Here is a 27,669-nt window from a genome sequence, read left to right on the forward strand (position 1 = left end):
ATATTAAGACAGAAGATGGAAAGTGGGTGGTAGGTTGGAATGAGGGGGGTCAGAATGCATTCGTTAGAAATGTAGGGGTGCTAACTCGAAAAATTTAAACAAAAATTGTTTATTGTAACATATTCTCTACGTCTATGTCTTGTTCTGACATTCCAGAATGTTCTGACATTCCAGAAAGTGAGAGAGAGAAAGATTGACAGTCTTAGGGAGGGAGTGACAAAGAAAGAGAAAAAAATCGTTAGCAAACGAAAAATAATATTAAGCCAAGTGAGGAGGTGGGTGGTAGGTGTGGATGAGGGTAGCACGGGCATCTGTATCTTGAATTTTTTTTTTTCTTGTGTATCCTGTAAAATGTACGTTTCCACGACCATGTCATATTTGCCTAAACTCGTTTTTACGTTTGAAGTGCATACATTTACCACCGTGTAGTGAAGAATTTCGGGTACGTTATATTTCTTCGTGCGTCAATACGGAAATGTTTTCCTCACATCTGTTTACGTTTACCATCTTACCTTCGTTATTTTAAATATATTTAAAAACTATTCGTTTCTCAGAATTTGATTTTATATGGAAAAGGGTAACGAAATTTGAAAATCGAAGTTTTTCCGGATTTTTTTTCTACTCGTAAATCATTTTGACTATTGAAAAGAGTCAGAAACTTTCTCTAAACCCGTAGGAAGGAAAAGGGGAAAGAAGGGTGAGGCGTATTATTTGTACGGAAATGTAAATATTAAAGATCATGGGTTTTCCCGATTTTACTGAAAGAAATCTTTTCTCTAGTAGTAGATATATGGTATTTCTGAATTAATAGAAAAAAACCTTGGACTTTAGACTCTTGCCGAAAATTTGTCCACAGCAAAGTCATCGAAAAAGGGCTTGGAAAACTCAGCTCCAAAATATTGATCGTAGATATTTCAATTTACTGAAAATGTAGTTCTTATTCTGAAATATAATATTGTAAAAAAATATTGTAAAAGGTATTGTAAAAAAAAGAAGAGAGGTAATTTTACAGTAAAAAAACAAAATTTATTTTATATTACATATATATATAATAATAATAATATAAGATATACGGAAAATAAAAATATAATACTTTTTATTAATAAATATTAAAGATGCAATACACTGCATCGTTTAATTTACATTTGGTCGCATTGACAATCGGATTTTAACCCCGCGAGAAAATGAACATACTCGATAAGCGATAAGCGTATACACCGGAAAATACACTTTTAAAGAAAGACGTTACAGCAAGTGGAAAATGTCCAAATACGTTTCTGTATTGAGTGAAGATAAGAGGTGAATGTGGTAGTGGACCCTCACAGCGGGATACTCACAGCGGGATACCTTAACTCGAAGTATCGGTGCACGTGACGAAAACTTAACCTTGAACCTAGGAGTAAAACGCATGACTAATACGTAATTTTACAGATCAGAACCTAAACAAATAAACGAAAGAACAATGCAAGAGAAAACTTTTCGAGAGATAATGACTTTGTTAACCTACTTTCAACCTTTCGTTAAGAGTAAACTAAAACGTTCGAGATTATAGAAATATAATGCGACAACTTTTATCATAGCTAGAGAGAAAAAAGAAAGAAACGGGGAATGTTTTACAGTAAAAAGTCATTAAATATTATTTCCTTCATTGCATAAGAATTTGGTTGTTAATTCTTGTAAAATATTATGAATCGTCGATAATAAATGTAGGGAAAATCCAAAATCCTTTTAATTAGGTAAAACTAATGCATATCTTATCGTTAATACTTTAACGATATTATAATGTATCTCGCAAACCAATGTAAATATCATTAAGAAAGATATCTACAAATCGTTAATAGAAGATATCTTTATGTGTAATATCCACCACCCACCGCCCAACCCATTGAACAACGAACGAAACTATTAGGTAAACCGATGATCTTACGAAAGGAAAGAGGAAAACAAAGATCTGCTGAAAAAGAAAAAAACAATATAGAATATAAAAAAAGAAAAAAGTATTACGGTCGTTCGTTGCTTTAATTGTAATATCAATTTTACCGTATTAAAGTTCGAAAAATCAATTTATACTTGACATAGCAAAATGATATTATTCATATAACATTATTAAACATATTAACAAAATATAAAATTATCCCCAACCACCCACCACCCACCATCAGCTACGCACCACCCACCACCCATCGCTCATCGCCCAACCTATTGAAAAACGAACGGAACTATTAGGTAAACCGATGATCTTACGAAAGGAAGGTGAAAAAGCAGGTCTGTAGAAAAAGAAAAAAAAATATAAAATATAAGAAAAAGAAAAAAGTATTACGGTCGTTCGTTGGTTTAAGTGTAATATCAATTTTACCGTATTAAAGTTCGAAAAAATCAATTTATACTTGACATAGCAAAATGATATTATTCATGTAACATTATTAAACATATTAACAAATATACAATTATCCCCAACCACCCACCACCCACCATCAGCTACGCACCACCCACCACCCATCGCTCACCGCTCAACCTATTGAAAAACGAACGAAACTATTAGGTAAACCGATGATCTTACGAAAGGAAGGTGAAAAAGAAGGTCTGTAGAAAAAGAAAAAAAAATATAAAATATAAGAAAAAGAAAAAAGTATTACGGTCGTTCGTTGGTTTAAGTGTAATATCAATTTTACCGTATTAAAGTTCGAAAAAATCAATTTATACTTGACATAGCAAAATGATATTATTCATGTAACATTAATAAACTTATTAACAAATATACAATTATCCCCAACCACCCACCACCCACCATCAGCTACGCACCACCCACCACCCATCGCTCACCGCCCAACCTATTGAAAAACGAACGAAACTATTAGGTAAACCGATGATCTTACGAAAGGAAGGTGGAAAAGAAGGTCTGTAGAAAAAGAAAAAAAAATATAAAATACAAGAAAAAGAAAAAAGTATTACGGTCGTTTGTTGGTTTAATTGTAATATCAATTTTACCGTATCAAAGTTCGAAAAAATAAGTTATACTTGACATAGCAAAATGATATTATTCATATAACATTAATAAACTTATTAACAAATATAAAATTATCCCCAACCACCCACCACCCACCATCAGCTACGCACCACCCACCACCCATCGCTCATCGCCCAACCTATTGAAAAACGAACGGAACTATTAGGTAAACCGATGATCTACGAAAGGAAGGTGAAAAGAAGGTCTGTAGAAAAGAAAAAAAAATATAAAATATAAGAAAAAGAAAAAAGTATTACGGTCGTTCGTTGGTTTAATTGTAATGTCAATTTTACCGTATTAAAGTTCGAAAAAATCAATTTATACTTGACATAGCAAAATGATATTATTCATGTAACATTAATAAACATATTAACAAAATATACAATTATCTCCAACCACCCACCACCCACCATCCACTACGCACCACCCACCACCCATCGCTCACCGCCCAACCTATTGAAAAACGAACGGAACTATTAGGTAAACCGATGGTCTTATGAAAGGAAAGAGGAAAAGAAAATATAAAATATAAAAAAAAGAAAAAAGTATTACGGTCTATCGTTGTTTAATGTGTAATATCAATTACACATTAATCAATATTATATTTTACATTAATTTACATTAATTATTATCAATAAAATCACATGTGTCGGGAACGTTATAGGTACAATAAAATTACCTTCTACATAAATTATCTTATAAAAATTGTTATATTTTCATAGTTTATTTATATTTCTACCATTAAGAATATAATTTTCTAATTTCAATCTCTGTATTTTAGTTTTGTATGATAATTTACAAAACATTGTCCAAGACTCAAAAGAACCGTTTACTAATTCAAATCTTATCTCTGTTACGATGTTTTATTTGAACCTTGATACGAAAGGGTATTAACAGTTGAGGAACATTCTCAAATACCTATACGGCATTCCTATTGTTTATAACACAATTGTTAATTATTGTTAATAACGCAATCAAACATAAACACCGTTTAGGCAAGTAAAAAATAGCTAAACTGGAATTTCTTTCGGCTACAATCTGATTTTTTGATCTAAGGGTAAATTAATGACGCTGAATCGAATAGTGCTTCGTTATAGTTTAGCTTTTTTTGTTAAGCCTACGTTGTCGCGTCTCATGCGTCATCCGACCTGCGGCACGAACAGCCGTGGCGCACGAGAGGCACCTTCCGACCGCAACAAGTTAACCTGGTAATCTTATCGTTAATACTTTAACGAAATTATAATGTATCTCGCAAACCAATGTAAATATCATTAAGAAAGATATCAACAAATCGTTAACAGAAGATCTCTTTATGTGTAATATCAATTTAACCGTTTCAAAGTTCGAAAAGAATGAGTAATATTTAAGTGTTTGGGAATAAACATTCCCAAGGAACGGCGGCAACCTACAGTTGTCGCACCAGGAAAACGCATTGTTCCCGAGCGCTTTTTGACGCCTAGCCGCAACGCCGGCCTTTTCGGCAGCCCGGCAGACAATAGAGTTAAAATTCTCAAACGGTTACCACGTGCTCACAAGTAAGTCATCTCAGTTTGCTCATTGTCAAGCTCGTTCCGTTTCTCTGATCACTCAAATGATTAACACGTTCACGCCGGGGTAGCCCACCGGTGGGTCGCACGTGTCTGTTTTGTGGGGCGGCGCGATCCACCGGTTGGTCGCACTTTTCCTTTACCGTGGGGCGGCGTGATCCACTTGTGGATCACTTGTTTTCAGAAAATTTGTCATTAAAAAAATAAGTTGATTTTATTTTTTCTCAACATTACTCAAAAAACGTTCTTTAAATCGCCTCACGTACGAAAACACTTAACGACCACCTATTTGTAACGGAATTATTTAAAATTCAAATTTGCAATTGTAAAGTACTCGGCGTTCATCTCATTTTTTATTTTATTTACTCAACATTAACAAAGAAAATAATATTATTTATATAATATTATTAAACTTATAACAAAATATGAAATAATACCCCAATAACCCATAACCCACCACCCACCGCCCAACCCATTGAAAAACGAATGGAACTATTAGGTAAACCGATGATCTTACGAAAGGAAAAGGGAACAGTAAAAGGTCTACGGAAAAAAGAAAAACAAAATATAAAAAGAAAGAGGGAAATTTTACATTAAAAAGTCATTAAAAATTATTTCCTTTATTACATAAGAATTTGGTTGATAACTCTTGTAAAATATTATCAATCGTCGATAATAAATGTAGGGACAATCCAAAATCCTTTTTCTAATTCATATCTTATCGTTAAGACTTTAACGAAAATTATAATGTATCTTGACAACCAATGTAAATATCATTAAGAAAGATATCAACAAATCGTTAATAGAAGATCTCTTTATGTGTAATATCAATTTAACCGTTTCAAAGTTCGAAAAGAATGAGTAATACTTAATTATTTGGGAATAAACATTCCATAAACAACCTACAGTTGCCGCACTAGGAAAACGCATTGTTCCCGAGCGCTTTTTGACGCCTAGCCGCAACGTCGGCCTTTTCGGCAGCCGTTGCCCGGCAGACAATAGAGTTGACATTCTCAAACGGTTGCCACGTGCCCACAAGAAAGTCATCTCAGTTTGCTCATTGTCAAGCTAGTTCCGTTTCTCTGACCACTCATCAAACGATTAACACGTTCACGCCTTGGCGAAAACCTGCGTTCCGCCACCTGTGGCGGGAGCGTCTTACCGCGTTACGCTTCCTGGAGCGGGGCAGTATCGTTGCTAGTTTGAACACGCTTATTGCGGAATCATTACAGTTTGAGGCTTCTAATGCGCTAAATGCGAAATTGGAACAATTCTGACATTGTTTAAATGTAAATGCATGGTATATCCACAAAAAATGGGCAACTAAAAAAATTCCAATTTTAAAATTTCGAGAACAAATTATCGATCATCTTTTGAACAAAGATCATCACAGAGATATCGAAGAAGCTGAAATAGAAAAGAGAAATCCGTCAAGAAAACGTACACATTTTCTACAATCATACAAAGGGGCGTGCCAGGAACACAAGAAAACGATGTAAACAATGTTACAAACAATTATCAAAAAAACAAAATAGATTATATGCCGCGAAAAAAAGTAAAAAAGTAACGACATATTGTACGCGTTGTAAGGGCCAGCCCACATTATGCTTAGAATGTTTTAAAAAGTTGCATAAATATAAATAAATAATTGTTATCAATTGAAAATATTAAATGTTAATGTTTATAATATTCAATTTTTATATGTAATGTTGAGAAAAAATAAAATCAACTTATTTTTTTAATGACCAATTTTCTGAAAACAAGTGATCCACAAGTGGGTCACCCCGCCCCACGGAATGGACAAGTGCGACCCATCGGTGGGTCGCGCCGCCCCACAAAATAGACACGAGCGACCCACCGGTGGGTCACCCCGGCGTGAACGTGTTAAATCGCCTCACGTACGAAAACACTTAACGACCACCTATTTGTAACGGAATTATTTAAAATTCAAATCTGCAATTGTAAAGTACTCGGCGTTCATCTCATTTTTTATTTTATTTCCTCAACATTAACAAAGAAATAATATTATTTATATAATATTATTAAACTTATAACAAAATATGAAATAATACCCCAATAACCCACCACCCACCACCCACTGCCCAACCCATTGAAAAACGAATGGGACTATTAGGTAAACCGATGATCTTACAAAAGGAAAAAGAAACAAAAATATAAAATATAAAAAAAGAAAAAAGTATTACAGTCGTTCGTTGCTTTAATTGTAATATCAATTTAACCGTATTAAAGTTCGAAAAAAATAATTTATACTTGACAAAGATAATATTATTATTCATGTAACATTAATAAACATATTAACAAAATATAAAATTATACTCAACCACCCACCACCCACCACCCACCCACCACCCACCATCAACCAGCCACTGCCCAATCCATTGAAAAACGAACGAAACTATTAGGTAAACTGATGATCTTACGAAAGGAAAAAGAAAACAAAAATATAAAATATAAAAAAGAAAAAAGTATTACAGTCGTTCGTTGCTGTAAGTGTAATATCAATTTAACTGTATCAAAGTTCGAAAAAAATAAGTTATACTTGACAAAGATAATATTATTATTCATGTAACATTAATGAACATATTAACAAAATATAAAATTATACGCCACCACCCACCACCCACCATCCACCACCCACCACCCACCACCCAACCTATTGAAAAACGAACGAAACTTTTAGATAAACCGATGATCTTACGAAAAGAAAGGCAAAAGAAAAGATCTGCAGTAAAAGAAAAAAAAAAAGAAAAAATAAGAAAAAGAAAAAGGTATTACGGTCGATCGTTGCTGCGGGATGATAGAAATGTGCAACTTTTTACAAAAGATGACAAGGAGGAACAGCGAGGAGAAACAACAAATGGAAACAACAAATGGAAACAGCGAGAGAGAAAAGTGGAAGTTATAGACAGTTGTTTGCAATAAATAAAACATAGTAATTGTCAGTAGTGTATAATGTTCTATGGAATCGATAACCACCTCTCATCCTATTCCACCCTCACACCCATAGGAAATGTGTACTGTTTCCTCTTCCTCTCTCACTTTCCCTTTTTTTGTTTCTTTGCGTTTTCCTCTCTTTTTCAACAAGAATACGAACATAAATCAATGTAAGACCTTAGATTTCTTGTAATTGTATTCTTTTTTTTTTATTATACCTCCATAGAATCCTATACCTCACTTTATTTTTTTTTATTATACCTCCATAGAATCCTATGTGTTTTATTTAGAAAACTACGCAGCACCGAAATTCTTTCGGAAACAGACGAACAATCTAGAAAATTCGTCGTTAGAAACCTTTCGATTTCATTTCGTAGAGATGGAAATAAAAAGAAAGAGAAAAAGAAGAAAATTCGTTGCTAGAACCTTTCGAATCGATTTAGTGAGGAAAGAAATAAAAAGAAAGAGAAAAGGAAGCATTGAGAAGAATAAAAGTAGGAATAAGTCAAAGAATTTGGAACTAAATCTATTGAAAATTGAATTGAAACGATGTATTATTTCGAATCTTTCTTTTTTGAATGTAACAAATCCATTAATTATATCGAAAATGAAAGTTAAAACGTGAAGCACACAACAACGTCTTCAAACAAACCTTTGTCAAAATGAATTGTCTACTGCAAATAATACCTGTTTGACAATAGGAACATTCTTAGAGAGAAATTTAGGTAGAAAAAAAGAAAGAAACAGACGAAAAGGTGAAGTAAAATCAAAGAATAAATGGAAAGAGAAAAATAAAACTAAATAAATTACATTGACAACCGCATCCAATTCATTTTGTCTGTATTTTCTACTAATATTTTTTTAATTGGGTTACATCTGCAAAACATTCTAACATTCTTGTAGAATTTATAAGCATTTGGTTAGCTTAATAGAAATAAAAGTTAAAAAAAAGAAGGTTCGTAAAATAACACGTTCCGACCGTAACCGTTGAAAAATTCTATTCAGATCTTTCCAAATACTTTGGATAGGTGATTTCTAACAAAATAATATTGACACAAATAACATCAAAAGTTCCGCACGATTTTAATGAAAAATCAAAACCAAACAATAGGGCATAATTTTAGAAAGAAATCAAAGAAAATACTAAAAGAAATATAAAAAAAAGGTCCATGATTTTAGAAATCTTTTCACATTGTTCCTGGTATAGTAAAAGGTAGAAACATCTGTGCCTTCGAAGGGTCTATTTTTTTTCAAAAGAGGATTTGACAAAAGGAAAAGAAACGACGAACACAAATACATGGACAAATTAAAATGAATTTAAAATCAAATGGTAGACAAATTTTTAGCTTACTAGATTTTTATTTGAAAATTATTAATATTACAATATTTTTAGTATACAAGTAAATTTATAAATAAGTATATTAGCGTGTACTTACATAACATATTTAATCAGTAATACTTAAGAAGATATTTCATAAATTTTAAGACATTTCGTTAGGTATCGAGTGTAATTATAAAAAAAACAACATTGAAATAACGTTAAAAATCATGGATGATCAACATTATTATACATGAAAAAAATACTAGTGGATTATTTATATTATTAAATATTATTATTTATATATATATATATATATTATTATAGTATTATCTATTTCCTTGTTACGAGTCAATACTCGTACATTTCAATAAGTATTGAGTCTAATATTAAACAACATTTAAGTTACGTTAAAAATAATGTATGATCACAATTATTATACATGAAAAAAATACTAGTGGATTATTTATATTATTAAATATTATTATATATATATTATTATAGTATTATCTATTTCCTCGTTACGAGTCAATACTCGTACATTTCAATAAGTATTGAGTCTAATATTAAACAACATTTAAGTTACGTTAAAAATAATGTATGATCACAATTATTATAGATGAAAAAAATACTAGTAGATCATTTTCATCCTCACTCTTCAAACCGTTGCTAAGCACGCCCTACAGGGCCTATTAAACAAAGCACTCGTCCCATTCTTCCACTGGACGCTTACGACGACACGTCTTAGATAAGCAGCAAAGAATTTACAAAGAAAGCGACAAACAAAGCGATTTAATTTAGAAACGAAATAAGAAAAGTATAAGTATTCCATACACTTCCATAAACGAGGTGAACCTTTTTGTTGAATCCGTATACAAGCGAAGCGAGCAAGAGGTGAGATACGTGTTTAATCTTTTGTTTAAACCGCAATTCCTTATTATATTTAATTTAACAACCAGAGCTTTTATGCTACAAGGCTTTTTCCTGACGAGCTAATATAATATTATACTTTGTATTGATTTAACCAAGTGTTTTTCTTTTTTCTTATTTGTTGTTTTATTTTATTAATTTTTTTAATAATTGTATTTTATTTAATTTGTATTTAATATCTTTATTTTATAAAAGTTTTTATTAAAGTCATATTTTATTTTATTTACAAATGTAGAGTACATATTGGCATTCGGGAAAATTGTAGTTATTTCATATTGAATACAATGAAGATGGAAAAGTAAATGTTGTGTGGCTTAAGTTTTCAGATTCACTAAAGATTGGCAAGAAAATCGTACAGAAAGTTGCTGGACACGTTGCGATTCAAATTAATAAAACAATAGTGCCGATCGAACGTAGATCTTCAACTATTCTCCTTAGCAACAATACAAAAATTAAGGTAAAGCGTTCACATTTATCTATAGTTTAAATTGAATTATTTGTTATTAATTATTGTTGAAAATTTATTTATTTTATTTTAATTATTTTAATTTTGAAGTTATTATTAAACTATAATCTCTTGCAGCTTTTTATTGACCAGGATCAGTATACATTTAAATTTCTGTTTTAGTTTTCAATATGCCTAAAACTAATGCAGAGAAATGTAGAGATTATCGTCTTCGTAGGAAAAGGAATAAGGAAAATAAGGAAAATAATGAGGAAAATAAGGAAAACATAATGCACGCTAATGCCACACGTTGTAGGGTTCTTGGGCTGCGAAGAAAAATTATTCAAAAAGATTATGAATTGCCTGCGAATGAAATTTTATGTACTCCGTCAACTTCTAATTTACTTTGCGAACCATCGGCTAAGTCTGTGATTACCGGTACAAATTTAAATAATTTAAATGTCCCAGCAATAACTAATATTATTGCTAATTATTTATTTTTTTTGTTTGATTTTTATGTTTTGAAGTTATTTGAAGTTACTTACATTTATTTTATTTAACATTTATTTTACAGTTATTTCTTCAAGAAATCCAATTGTCTGCGAATGGAACTTTATGTGCCCCATCGACTTCGAATTTACTAGTGACTTCTGAACCATTGGCTCAGCCTATGATTAACGGTATAAATTTATACAATTTAAAATTCACAGCAATAACTAATAGTACTGCTAATTATTATTTTTGAACTTATACTTCTTTTTGGTACGTTTGGGAATTTGGTCTTTATTTTTTACTTTTACTTCTTCAAGATGCATCGTTGTCTACTGCAAAAGATGACTATCACAACTATATTACTGTGCAAGCTGATGTGCATATGGAAAATTCTTCTATGCCTTGTCATCATCGTATAACATCAAAAAACATTACATTAACAAACATGGAGCAAAGTTCACGATCTCAAGCACGAAATAATCAATATTTTGCTGATGCTTCGATTATACATGTATTGTCTAATCAAGACATTGTACCGGATGAAGAACGCAATTCGTTAAACCAAGACACAATCATGGATCAGAAATTACCTCAATCAGATGTACCCTCTATTTATTCTAACTCTTCAGACCAGTAGTAATTAATCATTCCACTGGCGAGCAAATTGATATGGATTTAGATCCTTCTTTACCATATAGCAATTATCATCAATTTAAACGAGCTCATAAGGAATTTAAAATAAAATTCTTGGGCAATTCATTTGAAATCCATGCTCAGTATGTGACAGATTGTGGTTTAAAAAGGATTTAAAAGAGCCATCTAATGAACATAAGGATATTCTAATACAATTTATACCTAATGTACCTATGGAAAATACTAAGCTTTATAATACATGCATACAAGCTTTAAACAAGAAGAATATTGCTCTAATATCAACATATAACGGCTTCAAATATCCAGATGTACCTTAGCATCTACCACCTTTATATTTAGTTTTTGAAAGATTAATTTCGCCACGTATTTCTTTTATGCAAATCAGACGTCTGAGACATGTGAATGGTAAATACGCCAGTTATGGTCAATTAATTAACCATCCTGTTTCAGTTAATACAATAGTCAAATCTCTTCAAAGAAATATCGATAACGATTATTGTATAAATGTACATATTAAACGTAAGAAAATTGACCGATCTAGTTACTTACATGGCATTGTTAACAAGCCTACAATTAAAGCTTGGCTACAATTTTTAATACCGTCTCCATTGTATAAAATGTACGATATTAAAATTGATGATTCATATTTTAATGATAATCAAATTCACGACAAAGTTGGACAAAATGATGTCAGCGAACACATTCCTGTAGAAGAGAGTCTTACGGCGCACCAACCGACATTAATGTGGGATGAAAAACAATATTTACGTATTGCACCTGGCGAAGAAAATTTACCTCAAAGTATATTATTTGATGAATTTTTTTATTTCTTATTTCATATTTAATTTTTTATTTCTTATTTTATTTCTTATTTATTTTAATTAAACCCTTCTTCTTCTTCATGTATAAAAAAATAAGATTATACTTATTTTTTTTGAAGTTATTTTTGATGTTGTTGATGCTATATTCATTTTGGTACGCCAAAAAAGTATAACTTCTAAAGTACGTACATAAGGAACACACACGAGTTTTTTTTATAAACTAAATGATTCAATATAACTTAGATAGTGTTTGTCATTTCAACATTATATGGAATTTATTCAGCCCATAATTATGAAAATGGTCTAAATATAAATTAACAAAGAAATAAGTGTATCAGTTATTCCACACTACATTATTTTATAAACTAAATTAATTCAATATAAATTAGATAGTATTTGTCATTTCAAAATTATAGGGAATTTATTCAGCCCATAATTATGAAAATGATCTAAATCAAAATTAAAAAGAAATAAGTGTATCAGTTATTCCACACTTCATTATTTTATAAACTAAATTAATTCAATATAACTTAGATAGTGTTTGTCATTTCAACATTATATGGAATTCATTCAGCCCATAATTATGAAAATGATCTTATTCAAAATTATCAACAAAATAAGTGCATCAGTTATTCCACACTACATTATTTTATAAACTAAATGAATTCAATATAACTTAGATAGTATTTGTCATTTCAACATTATGTAGAATTCATTCAGCCCATAATTATGAAAATGATCTTATACAAAATTATCAACAAAATTAGTGCATCAGTTATTCCACACCACATTATTTTATAAACTAAATGATACAATATAACTTAGATAGTATTTGTCATTTCAACATTATATGGAATTTATTCAGCCCATAATTATGAAAATGATCTTATACAAAATTATCAACAAAATTAGTGCATCAGTTATTCCACACTACATTATTTTATAAACTAAATGAATTCAATATAACTTAGATAGTGTTTGTCATTTCAACATTATGTAGAATTCATTCAGCCCATAATTATGAAAATGATCTTATACAAAATTATCAACAAAATTAGTGCATCAATTATTCCACACTACATTATTTTATAAACTAAATGATTCAATATAACTTAGATAGTATTTGTCATTTCAACATTATATGGAATTTATTCAGCCCATAATTATGAAAATGATCTAAATCAAAATTAACAAAAAATAAGTGTATCAGTTATTCCACACTACATTATTTTATAAACTAAATGAATTCAATATAACTTAGATAGTATTTGTCATTTCAACATTATATAGAATTCATTCAGCCCATAATTATGAAAATGATCTTATACAAAATTATCAACAAAATTAGTGTATCAGTTATTCCACACTACATTATTTTATAAACTAAATGATACAATATAACTTAGATAGTATTTGTCATTTCAACATTATATGGAATTTATTCAGCCCATAATTATGAAAATGATCTAAATCAAAATTAACAAAAAAATAAGTGTATCAGTTATTCCACACAACATTATTTTATAAACTAAATTAATTCAATATAACTTAGATAGTGTTAGTTACTTCAACATTATATGGAATTCATTCAGCCCATAATTATGAAAATGATCTTATACAAAATTATCAACAAAATTAGTGCATCAATTATTCCACACTATATTATTTTATAAACTAAATGAATTCAATATAACTTAGATAGTATTTGTCATTTCAACATTATATAGAATTCATTCAGCCCATAATTATGAAAATGATCTAAATCAAAATTAACAAAAAAATAAGTGTATCAGTTATTCCACACTACATTATTTTATAAACTAAATGAATTCAATATAACTTAGATAGTGTTAGTTACTTCAACATTATATGGAATTCATTCAGCCCATAATTATGAAAATGATCTTATACAAAATTATCAACAAAATTAGTGCATCAGTTATTCCACACCACATTATTTTATAAACTAGATGATACAATATAACTTAGATAGTATTTGTCATTTCAACATTATATGGAATTCATTCAGCCCATAATTATGAAAATGATCTAAATCAAAATTAAAAAAGAAATAAGTGTATCAGTTATTCCACACTACATTATTTTATAAACTAAATGATTCAATATAACTTAGATAGTATTTGTCATTTCAACATTATATAGAATTCATTCAGCCCATAATTATGAAAATGATCTTATACAAAATTATCAACAAAATTAGTGCATCAGTTATTCCACACTACATTATTTTATAAACTAAATGATTCAAAGTAACTTAGATAGTGTTTGTCATTTCAACATTATATAGAATTTATTCAGCCCATAATTATGAAAATGATCTAAATCAAAATTAACAAAAAAATAAGTGTATCAGTTATTCCACACTATATTATTTTATAAACTAAATTAATTCAATATAACTTAGATAGTATTTGTCATTTCAACATTATGTAGAATTCATTCAGCCCATAATTATGAAAATGATCTTATACAAAATTATCAACAAAATTAGTGCATCAGTTATTCCACACCACATTATTTTATAAACTAGATGATACAATATAACTTAGATAGTATTTGTCATTTCAACATTATATGGAATTCATTCAGCCCATAATTATGAAAATGATCTAAATCAAAATTAACAAAAAAATAAGTGTATCAGTTATTCCACACTACATTATTTATAAACTAAATTAATTCAATATAACTTAGATAGTGTTAGTCACTTCAACATTATATGGAATTCATTCAGCCCATAATTATGAAAATGATCTAAATCAAAATTAACAAAAAAATAAGTGTATCAGTTATTCCACATTACATTATTTTATAAACTAAATGAATTCAATATAACTTATATAGTGTTTGTCATTTCAACATTATATGGAATTCATTCAGTGTTCAAATATAATCTTTCAAATATCTCGAAACAAGATATCTATGACTTAAACCACTTTCATAATTATCCTCCCCTTTCCACCTCACTCCTTCTCCATCTCTTACTCTTCGTACTTTTCTCTATCATTTGCCATATACGGATCGAATAATGTTTTCATAATTGAGCATAGACAACGCATTCTCAAATACAACAAAGCCAGGTAAATTCGAAACCACGAGCAGTTAACCGCGTTACGCAGCATTACAAATCGGCCGAAAACGTGCTCGTGTGCGTGCGCATGGTGAGCATGGTGTGTGCGCGCGTGCACGTGCAAACATTGCTTACGTATTCCTTCCACCCCTCCACCTCCTCCTCCCAGTACTCGTAAACGTGAGTACGAGAGGGTGGTGTACATGCGCACGTTCTACTCTTCTTCCCCCCCCCCTATCCTATTCTCTATTCTCTCCTTCTCTCTCTCTCTCTCACTCTCTCTCTCTCACTCTTATTGAACACGCATAAGGTATTTCGTAGCGCATATATCAACGAATTACAAATTCGTCGAGTTCATCGGCTTCGTACGAGCAAACCGAATTTTCCTCTCTCTCTCTCTCTCTGTCTGTCTGTCTGTCTGTCTCTCTCTCTCTTTCCTCAACGAACCCTTCTCTCCCACTATCTTTTTTTTATTTCTTAATTTAATCTTTTTTAATATTATTAATTTAATTTTTTAAGAAATAGAAAAGATTAATATTAAATTAATTAAAAAAATTAATTTAATATTAATCTTTTCTATTTCTATCAACGAACCCTCTTTTCTCCCACCCCATTCGACTAATTCTCTCCTACGACCACCATCACACCACGAGCAGCATCCCTTTTCCAGTTTCCTGTTTTCTACCTTCGTGCAGTTAACGAGAATACGCGATACAAGCAAGTGTCGAGAGGAGAGTCGTTAACGACGAGAAGAATTCGTGACGCGTGCACGCCACCCCAACCAACCCACCCACCCACTCACTCACCACCGGTTTCATTAATTTACGAGAAACGCGGGATGGTAAGTTGCTTTTTATCTTTGGAAATATTCCAACCACTCTTTCTTTCTCTTTTTCTTTTTCTTTCGTACTCATCCCACGTTACGATTTTTAATATCAAACTGTATACCGTTTTTTCTTTGTTGCTATACCTCAGCTAGCACCGATAACGATACAAATTAACTTCTTATTTATGTGGGATGCGAGCACCTCCGGGCCAAAAACTTAGATAGGCATTCGTGAGGAGATTGGACGGTGGCCCTGGATAGTTCAATTGGTTAAAGAGCAGTTGCCCGGAAAGCGGAAGATCCGGGTTCGAGTCCCGGTCCAGTCTGTCCAACGGCCCAATTTTTTCACGAATCCTACATTTTGGGGGCTCAGCCGGGATGAAGGTTTGCTTCGTGTCATATTTTTACGGCCGGGCAATAATTAGGGAAAAATAATTAATTGAACATCTATCAAAGAGAGGTTACGCCGACGTCTTACGTATAGTGGCGACGTGAACGGATTGGCTGGGGAACTAGGCAAGACGGCCTTTAGACAGCAACGCATCCTTCATTTTTATCTGTAACGTTTAAGTAGTTCACGATTTTGTGTATAATTAAGACACACCGATATATTGAAACTTTTTTATAAAATATTATATATCACCTATACATTTGCATATGTAATTTTTGTGTGTAAATACGGTAATCTCTAACAACGCCTAAGCTAACAATTATTATAATAATAATAATGATAATGATGATACTAAAAAAAGAAAACAAGATAAAACGAAATACGTGTACTTCGAATAGTATTACGAATTGTTAAAACGTTTTAACGAACGTTTTTAAAAGAAAATAAAATACAAAATGTTAGAAAGTAAAATAACGTTGAACTAAAACACTCGTGTAAGTATCGTTTAAAACAATACTCGAGTTATAACTATTAAATCTTCTAGGATTACTTGGGATTGAGTTTGGTTTTCCTTTCTTTTTTTTTTTTTTTATTTCTTCTTCTTTTTTTATTTTTAATTCTTATTTTTATTGTACTCATTCGTACCGTGTACTTTTGTATGTATTCTCGCGCGTGCAAACGTTGGTTTGTGTCTGTGTACGTCTGTATGTGTGTTTATACGTATATAGAGTAGTTTTACTTCGCTACTTTTATTTTTCTTTAAACTAAACGGGAGAATCAGAAAAGTAAGTAAGAAGAAAGAACGGAAGAACGGTGATATCAAGTGCAGAACACTCCTCGTTTTCTGCATAGTTTATGTTCTCGAGTCTGCGTTCTTGAATTTGTCGCATACTTCGAACATTCTAAAGACTTTTTTCCTCTGTATTCTGTAAAACTTTCGAAAGAAGGAAAAAAAGAGAGAGAAATAATATCATTTTGTATAATGTATGTAACTATGTACAATTTATCGATTGATTTTTAATATTCTCATATAAAAATCGTAAGAAAATATTCAAAAAGATATGTAAGGAAACGATTTCGATATATCGATCATCTATCGATCATCTATCGATTGTCTATCGATTGTCTATCGATCTTTGATAAATCAATAATATTGCCATATCAATTTATAAAAGTTATTAAAAACAAAGTTGAATATAAAATCGATCATTTATCGATCTTCGCGAGAATGCAATACAAATGATATTAGAAATGTTAGACAACATTTTATTTTTTAAATAGATAGATATTACAATATTATCGATATCGAATATCATATCGATATTATCGATCATCGAAAAATAGATATTAAGGTAAAAGCCCCCTCTGTTGGCCAGGCCCCCTCTATTGGCCACTTTATGCAACAACAGTGATTATAAATTATATGCTGATGTGCACATGGTGACAGTTTTTTTAAAAAAAATTCTAATTTTAAAATATCATTGAAAGTAATTCGGATTATTTTAAAAATATATTTGAAAACGAAAAAAAATAAAGTTGTGCAAGACTTCTGTTTTTGGATGGTTTCTTGTTAAGTAAGGTAAGGATACTGTGATTTTTATTAACCTATATATTTCATTCTTGACAATAGCAACCAAAATATTTTTTTTTTCTGCAATTAACATAGCTTAAAATTATTATAGAAATTGAAAATTAAGTGATTTTTAATTATTCTCCATTAAAAATATGGTGGCCAAGCATGGAGACAGTATTATTGCCTCTGTTTTATCATTACCCAACTTATGGCTACTCGCTTTGAGGTTATATATATTTGTACATAAAGTATTCAACTAGTTTTTTTAATACTAATGAGTAATTAATTTCTTTGTACACGAGTATTGAATTATTCAATTTTGATTTATTTAATAAATTAGTTATTAATTAATTATTTATTTTAAATAGGAAACATGGCCAAATGAGGGGACATGCGTGGCCAGAAGAGGGAGAAAGTTGGCTAAAAATAGGGACATTGCAAATCTATGTTTTTTTTAATTTATTATTAAAATATTTATGAATAATTTGTCTTTTCTTTATTTTTATTCAAAGCTGAAAGCTCAAGCTTACAGGTTAAACCATTAGTTTAGATGTAAGTTATTTTATTGAATGAATATAATTTTTTTAAAAAAGAAAACGGCTTAACTGGCCAACCGAGGGGGCTTTTACCTTATGTACAATTTATCGATTGATTTTTAATATTCTCATATAAAAATCGTAAGAAAATATTCAAAAAGATATGTAAGGAAACGATTTCGATATATCGATCATCTATCGATCATCTATCGATCATCTATCGATTGTCTATCGATCTTATATATATAATAAATATATATAAATAAATATATTATATATAATATATAATAAATATATAGTATGAATAATAATTATTATTATTCTCATAATTTTTAATTGATAATATTGAATAACAATCGATATCTACATATCTATAATCAAACGAATGAATCAATATAATCGATCTTCCACAGATTAATCCAGTGCCCTCTACCTGTTGACGCGTATAAAAGTGGAAAGAACTCGTGCGCAATTCCGGACGATAAACTCTCAACTATCACGAAAAACAATGGTGAGTGTTACAGTAGATGCTATTACGAGAATCGAGATTACGAGAAAAGAACTATTTTCAAACGATTACGAAATCATCCTCTGCTTGCTTGCTTCCTTTTCGTAGTAGTAGTTGTGTCGTGTTCGTATCATGCATGCTTGCTTGGGCTTCCAAGTAATACGCATTCGCGACACATACACGTACAACTACACCTACACATACGCATATATGTAACACGTACACGTACACCTACACATACGCATATATGTAACACGTACACGTACACCTACACATACGCATATATGTAACACGTACACGTACACCTACACATACGCATATATGTAAACACGTACACGTACACTTACACATACGTATATATGTAACACGTACACGTATGCTCGCACTTCGTTACTAGTGGTAATGTACAGTTATAAATAGTTTTGCTTCACCGCTATCTTCTTCTCTTATATTTTCTCTATCTATCTATCTATCTATCTCTCTCTTTCTTTTCTAACGACTGGAACATGATCATCTTTTACGTGTGTTGGAATTACGTTGACGATAATATCAACGCGATTAAATTCATTTTTAACGTCATAATAACTATCATTAACTCATTTTCAAGAATTAATATTGTATAATATTATTTACCCAAAAAAATAATATCAAATATAAATAAGTTAGATAAATTTAAATATTATATAGAAGTAAGTAGGTGTATTTAATATTATATAATAATATTATTCATTAAATGAAATGTTATATTAATATAGTATAACTAGTATGTATGAGAATGGGTTTAACTATACTAAGTTTATATTTTATTTAATATACTTTTAAGTTTATATTTTATTTAACTATATTAAGTTTAACTATACTAAGTATGTGTGGGAATGGGGTTGACAATATTTTTAAACTATAAAATAGAAAGAATGTTTCTTTATTTCCAAAAAAAATATCAAATAAATAACATAAATTTAAATATAATATAGAAGTAAATAGGTGTATTAAATATTATATAATAATATTATTCATTCAATGAAATATTATACTATATATATATAACTTTTTATTATACTATATATGAACCGCTTATTTTGAAAGTGGCCTAACTCCATTTTTAAAAAATAAAGAAAAAAATAAAAAAATAAAAAATCTAGGATACGCATAGAACAAATAGTTTCACTCTATTAATTTACATTACACGCGAAGGAAAGAGAGAGATAGAAATATAAAACCACGATAAGAATGCGCGATAAACATGCGGTTTAAAGATCACCGTTTTCATTGTAAACAAGTAGTAGTATATCTAATTTTCTCGTTACAAGATATTATAAATATACGTAACATCAAAACATTCAGATTAAATCAAATACAAAAGATAATATTCTATTAATGTTCTAATTCAATAATCTTCAAAACAAATAATATATAATAAATTTTCAATATAATTATATCAATATTCTTATTATTCATTCGATATTTATCGATATCTATATCGATTTATAGAAGTTATCAAAAACAAATAAAACAAAGTTAAATATAGAATCGATCATTTATCGATCTTCGCGAGAATGCAATACAAATGCTATTCAAATTGTTAGACAACATTTTGTTTTTTAAATAGAAAGCAATTATAATATAATCGATTATTTATCGAAAAATAAATATTAGCCTAATAAAACTCTAAGATAATGAAAAATATAAAAAATAGAATAATAATATTTATTTTTATATATTATATAAATATATTATAAATATTTATTCTATTAGAATAATAATATTTTAGAATAATTATTAAATAATATATAATAAATTTTAAATATAATTATATCAATATTCTTATTATTATTCTCTCTTTGAAATATTAAAATCATTAGAATCATTTAAAAAAGAAATGCATTCAGATAAGTCAAACACAAATAAAAGTGTAATTTGAAACTGTATTAGAATAGAAAGAGAGAGAAAGAGAAAGAGAGTGAGAGTGAGAGTGAGATAGAAGAGTATATGTTTTGCTAAGAATATAATCCATTATTCGTAGACAAGGCCGAGGGAATAAATTAAGCGTTAAGACGCGTTAATCGTGTAGGTGGTTTATACACTCGCATTTATGTTATTAAAATCTCCAGTTTAAATCTCGCGAATGCACTTATCTTTACCGTTCATCGTCCTTCTATCTATTACATTCAAATGTATTCCCTTTCTCGAAAGCTTCTGTCTCTGTCAGTTATTTTCATTTCTTCTAATCGTTTCAAAAAATTCATTTCTTTCCCACCTATCATTTATTATTTAATTTAATTTTTTGATATATAAGTGCTCTAATTTCTTTTTTTTTATTTTTATTATGTTTTACAACAACTTTCTATGCTGTAAGCAATCATGTAAAACGTAAAGAGGTGTACAAGGGGTTTTAAGATTTTCAAAAGTAACTGAACAAATTTATAACATATTTCAATTGAATTTTAATTATTGATATACTTTTTCATTTAATTCTAGTTGTGTGTATATAATTACTGCATTTATTGCTTCGACTATTCCTATGATTTTATTATACGTGTTGCATAATTCATTCTATATGTAATACAATGTTTTTATTCGTGTCTGGTTAATCCTTCTATTTATTACAGTTAAATTTATTCCCTTTCTCAAAAGTTTCTGTCTCTGTCCTCCCAGTTATTTTCATTTCTTCTAATCGTTTCAAAAAATTCATTTATTTCCCACCTATCATTTATTATTTAATTTAATTTTTTGATATATAAGTGCTCTAATTACCTCTTTTTTTATTTTCATTATGTTTTACAACAACATTCTATGCTATAAGCAATCATGTAAAACGTAAAGAGGTGTAAAAGGGGTTTTGAGAGATTCAAAATTAACTGAACAAATTTATAACAAATTTATTTATATATAATATAATTAAATATAATATATTTAATTATATTATATTATTATTATTATTATATATTTTATTATATATTTAATATTATATATTTTATATATATTTATATATTTTATTTTATATATATTTATTATATTATTAATATTATATATTTTATATATATTTAATTATATTTTATTATATATATATTTATTATATTTATATTTATTATATTTTATATTTATTATATTTATATATTATATTTATACTATTTATAATATAAATATATATATATATATTTATATTTATATTTATTATATTTATATTTTATTAAATATAATTTATATTATATAAATTTTAATAATTTATATAACAAATTGATAACATATTTAAATTGAATTCTAATTATTAATATATTTTTACATTTAATTCTAGTTGTGTGTATATAATTACTGCACTTATTGCTTCAACTATTCCTATGATTTTATTATACGTCTTACATAATTCATTCTATGTGCAATACAATGTTTTTATTCGTGTCTGGTTCTAATGTTAATAATAATTATTACACGTGGTAAAACCTAGCCGTGCATTCTAAGAAAAATTGATCTATCATAAACGAGTACTAGGAATATGTAAATTTAATTCTCTAACACATATTTATTTCGTATTAATATATATTTTAGATTTGCAAATGACTCCATTGAAACAATCAGCAAATTTGTAGGACACGAATATCGCGTGTATAACATTATTGTTATTTCACACAAACACACACATACGTGTGTGTTCACCACTCGTATAACACGTTCAATTACTTTTTCTTTATTTTTTACCCTTGTTATTTTTTTTATATTCTTCAACGACTATTATCCTTTCACTATAGGATTTTTATCAATATTCCTATTCCACTTTTCTCCGTTCAATAATATTTGTTTAAATCTATGTGCGAGTGAGAACGGGAGGCAGAGAAAATATATTTTTTTTTCTTTTTTTTAAATTGCAGAGATCCCCTATTAATTGTTTATACGTATATACAAATGTAATCTTGTTGAAGTATTGGATTAATTAAATGCAATAACTCATATTTATTTGTTTATCTCTACGAATGGATGATTGTTTTCGGTTTGGTTATATTACATTTTACAATAAAATAATTTTCATCTTTGTTTATTTAACTTTATTCGATGTATCGAAATAATTGTTAAGTTCTACAAATATATACAGGGTGTCGCAAGAATTGCACGATCCAGTCTCAAAAAAAAAAGAAATATATGAACATCAATGTGTGCGATAAAAATCTGTTTCGAGGGTTTTCAATCTTCCAAATTTTAATATCAAAGCTGCACCGTGTCGTTCTAATCAATTAATCACAGATAATATCGATGAAATCATGGATAAAAATTGAGAAAGAATGACGCATCTACGGGACACGATATCGATAAGAATATATCGATTATAAATTATTTTTAAACAATTCGAGAATATCTAACAAATACAAAAGACAACATTTGTTTTAATTGTGCATTAAAATAAAAGAGAAAAATGAATATAATATCTTTTTTCATATTTATTTTGAATTATCATGGAAAGTTTTTTCGGATCTTTTTCGGATTTTTTTCGGATCTTTTTCGGGTTTAAGTAGAAGCTACGCTAAAAAAAGGAAGAAAAAAAAGATGATTCCAGTTGAATAATAACAGAAGTTAAACGAAAAACGATGAATCGATAAATATACGCCGCTGCGATGAATCCCCATTTCAGAATTGAAGTTTCAAAGTAAGTTCCGTAAGCGTGTTAACAGCGATTAGATAAGACGAAAGGGAAAATTATCGATTCCGTTCGGCAAAGCAACGTTCGACGAGAAGCAACGAAGTTGAAATACTCAATTATGTAGGAAGATATGGTGGTGCTGGTACTAGGATGCTTCTGCTATGTTATGCTATGCTATGCTATTCAATCCAATGCAATGTGATGCAGTGCAGTGCAGTGCAGTGCAGTGCAATGCAATGCAATGTAATGCAATGAGATGAAATGAGATGAGATGAGATGAGTCGAGTTGAGTTGAGATGAAATGAGTTGAGATGAGATGAGATGAGATGAGATGAGATGAAATGAAATGAGGTGCGGTGAGATGCGTTTGTTTGTAAGTACTACATTCGTACAACTGTTTTATTGAATCTAACGTAATTCAAACAATACTCCCGACAAGATTCTCTTAACAGGGAGAAAGATTTGACGAGATAGAATAATTGATAAGGGAGACACGTTCCTAACATACTTTTCCAAATGCCTACCAATCCTGATGGATCCTTTATTAAAACGTTAATAATACAAAAACATCGATTAACGCAAACTGAATCAATTCATCGATAATCGTATTGAGATAATCCAATAATACAAAAGCACGAAAGTTAAATAAAACGTTAATAGGGAAAGTGTTGCACGATCGAATAATGAATTCAATCGATAATCGTACAATCTCGTTTTACTTTCATACGAAATTATTCGCACAAACGTATGTTTCTTTTTTTATTATTGTTCTACGAACAATTCCACTTTTCTTCGACGTTATTCTTATTCGTTTAACTTAGGATAATTCACATTTTTAATTTACAAAATACTCTACTTTTTTATTCTACGTTTAACCCTTTAACATTGACATTTTACAGGTACTTTAAAACACATTTATAAACAAACAAGCGTATAGAAATAATAAAATATCATCAATTTATTCATTTATATATCGAAAAAAAAACAAACTTTGATAAATACTACGCTCCGTAATTAGTTTCGGTTGAGTTGACGCTTAAAATAGGCTACCGGGCGCCGTATCGGCGCCGCTCGAGTGCAAACGGTTAATCTGCATATATAAAATACATTAGATATTTTATTTAATTTTCCTAAAAAAATAATAGAAAAGAAAAGAAAGGAAAGGTGACGACTAAAATAATAATATACAAAATATTTGATTTAAAAAAATCTCAGACGAGAGTAAAGCTCTGCAGATTTCTTCTTCTTCTTCTTCTTCTTCTTCAAATTTCTTTTCAGTGCTGATCTTCTTCGTCCTTTTTACTCGAGTTAGTCGTTGAGAATCTCTCACTCTTAATTCAGCGACCTACGCAGCGCCGATGTCGACGTCTTCGTATCCCCCACCCCCACCCCCACCCCTCCTCATCATCCTCTTTCTCCTCCTCTTTGCTAGCTTGTCGTCTTCGTCGTAGTCGAGTCAGCCGAAAGTATTTGGAGCGTTCTCGTCTCTCCTCGAAAGTTCGACCCTCGGATTCCAAACGGACTGCTTGCTTGCTCTCTCTCTCTCTCCTCTCTTCAACACTTCGTGAAAAGACAAAATGTCAAAGACGATTCTTCTTCTTCTTCTTCTTATTTCCTTTTTCTTTCCTTCGTCCACCACCACCACCACCACCACCACCACCACCACCACCACCATCATCACCTCCATTCCTCCCTCGGTGTCTCGATTGGCTCGGAAAAATAAAATAAATTCGTGACACGATTCGATTAACTTCGATGAACCCCCCTTTTATTCTCTCTCTCTCTCTCTCTCTCTCACTCTTTTTCTCTTTCTATAAGAGATAAATCTTCATACCTAACCTCTGTTATTAATATCAACAATTTTATTATGAAATTGGATCTACAGTGAAAAGCAGAATTGATTATTCGTATCTGTAATTTTGAGATAATTTTTATTTGGTTGTATAATGCTAACTATACTTTTAAATTCTTCTACATAGAAATGAATTGAAATAATTCATTTCTTAAATATGGCTACGTGTACCACCGGTGGTACACGTGGCCTGAAGATCAAGTTTAACGTGTACCACCGGTGATGCACATGGCACGGAACGTGTTAAGTAGTACTTAAGTAGTACTTACATCCCCTATAATGTTTTTGAAACATTTAACATATTTGGATACATCTAATGAGACTAATTTAATGATTTACATCAAATTTGACTTCAATTATAATAAAATGTTTTTGTTGCAATCATATTTATATTAGTTGAAAAATTTGTCATTGTATTGCATCGAAAGAAAAATATCGATTGTTATAAAATAACAGTGAGGTATACGAATAATTTCGGATTTGTTACAGATCACGTAGAGATTGAATAAAATATAAACGATTAATTAATACTTCATTAATCATTTATAAATGAAGTTGATCGAACGTGTTATATATTATCGTACCAATCAAATTTCATACACGCGTCCTACATAATTAATAAATATATGAATATTTATAAACATACATATTATCAATCTAAAGTTTCAGTAGACCATCTGCATTCGCGTTACTCATTTACGTACCTAATTAAGTTGAAAAGTTCTCGGTTTATTCTTATCTACAAGTTTTCAGAACATTTCGACGAATAAATGTGAGTTTGACCGAAGAAACGTAAATTGTTTTGTATATTAAATTGCAAACTTTTCAACTCACTTAGATGCGTACAAGTTAAAAATCTTCATTCCTTCAAATCACGCACGTGTTTTAGGTACTTAAGTGTTATTAAGTTTAGGTATTAAGATACAAATGAGATGAAAAAAATTGTCTAAATTTTTCGGGTATGCTTACTAACTTACAATTAGTATCCTATTTATTTGAATACTACTGCAATTGAAAAGAATAATTTCCAAACGTAGATGCGTACAACTCACAAATCTTCATTTAGTTAAACATTCCTTCAAATCACGCACGTGTTTTAGGTACTTAAGTGTTATTAAGTTTAAGTATTAACCCTCTATGGGCCGAATTTTTGTTTTAAATCCAAAAAAATTGGTGGAACAAAAAATCAGCAATTATAAACCTATATATGCAAATGAGAACAAAAAATTTCGGTTCAAACAATTTTATTGCAGTAATTACACTATGTGACTTTCAAGTCACAGCGGCCTATAATGTTTGAAACCGTGTCTATGAAAACTTAAGCGTGAAATGCCACAAAACAGTTTGCACTTGGCGTTAAACATAAATGGACATTGCATTTAGAACATTTAATTTTTGGAACTCCTTTACATCCGGGATTTTTACAACGTCCTCTGTTATCCGAAAAAATTGGCCAATGTGCTACTTCATCCTTTCGCACGTCTTCTACAGGTAGTATTGAATTTGATCTCCTTTTTCTTTTATTTTGCAATTGTTTATATACTTCGCTTGAAGCAGGACGCCCTTTTTTCTTTTGGGTTCCTTTGCGTTCCTGACATAAACAAGATGCATTTTCGGTTTTGAATGTCAATAAACTATACTGACGGCTGGGGCTTACAGAATGCGATATGCAATCTCGCTTATATAAGAGCCAAGCATTGACCACCGCTAAATCTAACAAATGAAACATAATGCGGTGGTACCATTTCTTTGATCGAATTTTTATTCGATAGAATGCTATCAATGAATCAACTAAATCTACACCACCCATGTGTTGATTGTATATTTTTACTATATAACGGAAGAAAGCATAACCTTATTATAAATGTACCGAAATCTGCCATGATGGCCCACTGTTACTTCAAAGTTACAAAACTTTATTATAAAAAAAATGACAAACTGAAAATTGAAATGCAAACAAATAGATTGTTACTGATATACGTACCCAGAGCTATTATGTGCACTTTTTTTCTTTCGTAATCACTATTAGAATTTCAAATAATATCAAGTCAATCAAAATGTTTCGCTTATACGTACTCCGGACAGTTTGCACA

General features: G+C 29.9%; 1 long non-coding RNA gene across 1 annotated transcript in view; it reads right to left on the bottom strand.

Moving 5' to 3' along the window:
* Positions 1–1,136: 1,136 nt before the first annotated feature.
* LOC122513609 overlaps positions 1,137–27,669 on the bottom strand; it is an 82,332-nt gene continuing 55,799 nt past the window's right edge. Inside the window, exon 3 of the long non-coding RNA XR_006302801.1 lies at positions 1,137–1,393. This is a non-coding gene — a long non-coding RNA (uncharacterized LOC122513609). The remainder of the gene's footprint in view (positions 1,394–27,669) is intronic.

Source organism: Polistes fuscatus, unplaced genomic scaffold (assembly GCF_010416935.1).
Source record: "Polistes fuscatus isolate 324 unplaced genomic scaffold, CU_Pfus_HIC Scaffold12, whole genome shotgun sequence".
Classification (NCBI taxonomy): Eukaryota; Metazoa; Arthropoda; class Insecta; order Hymenoptera; family Vespidae; genus Polistes; species Polistes fuscatus.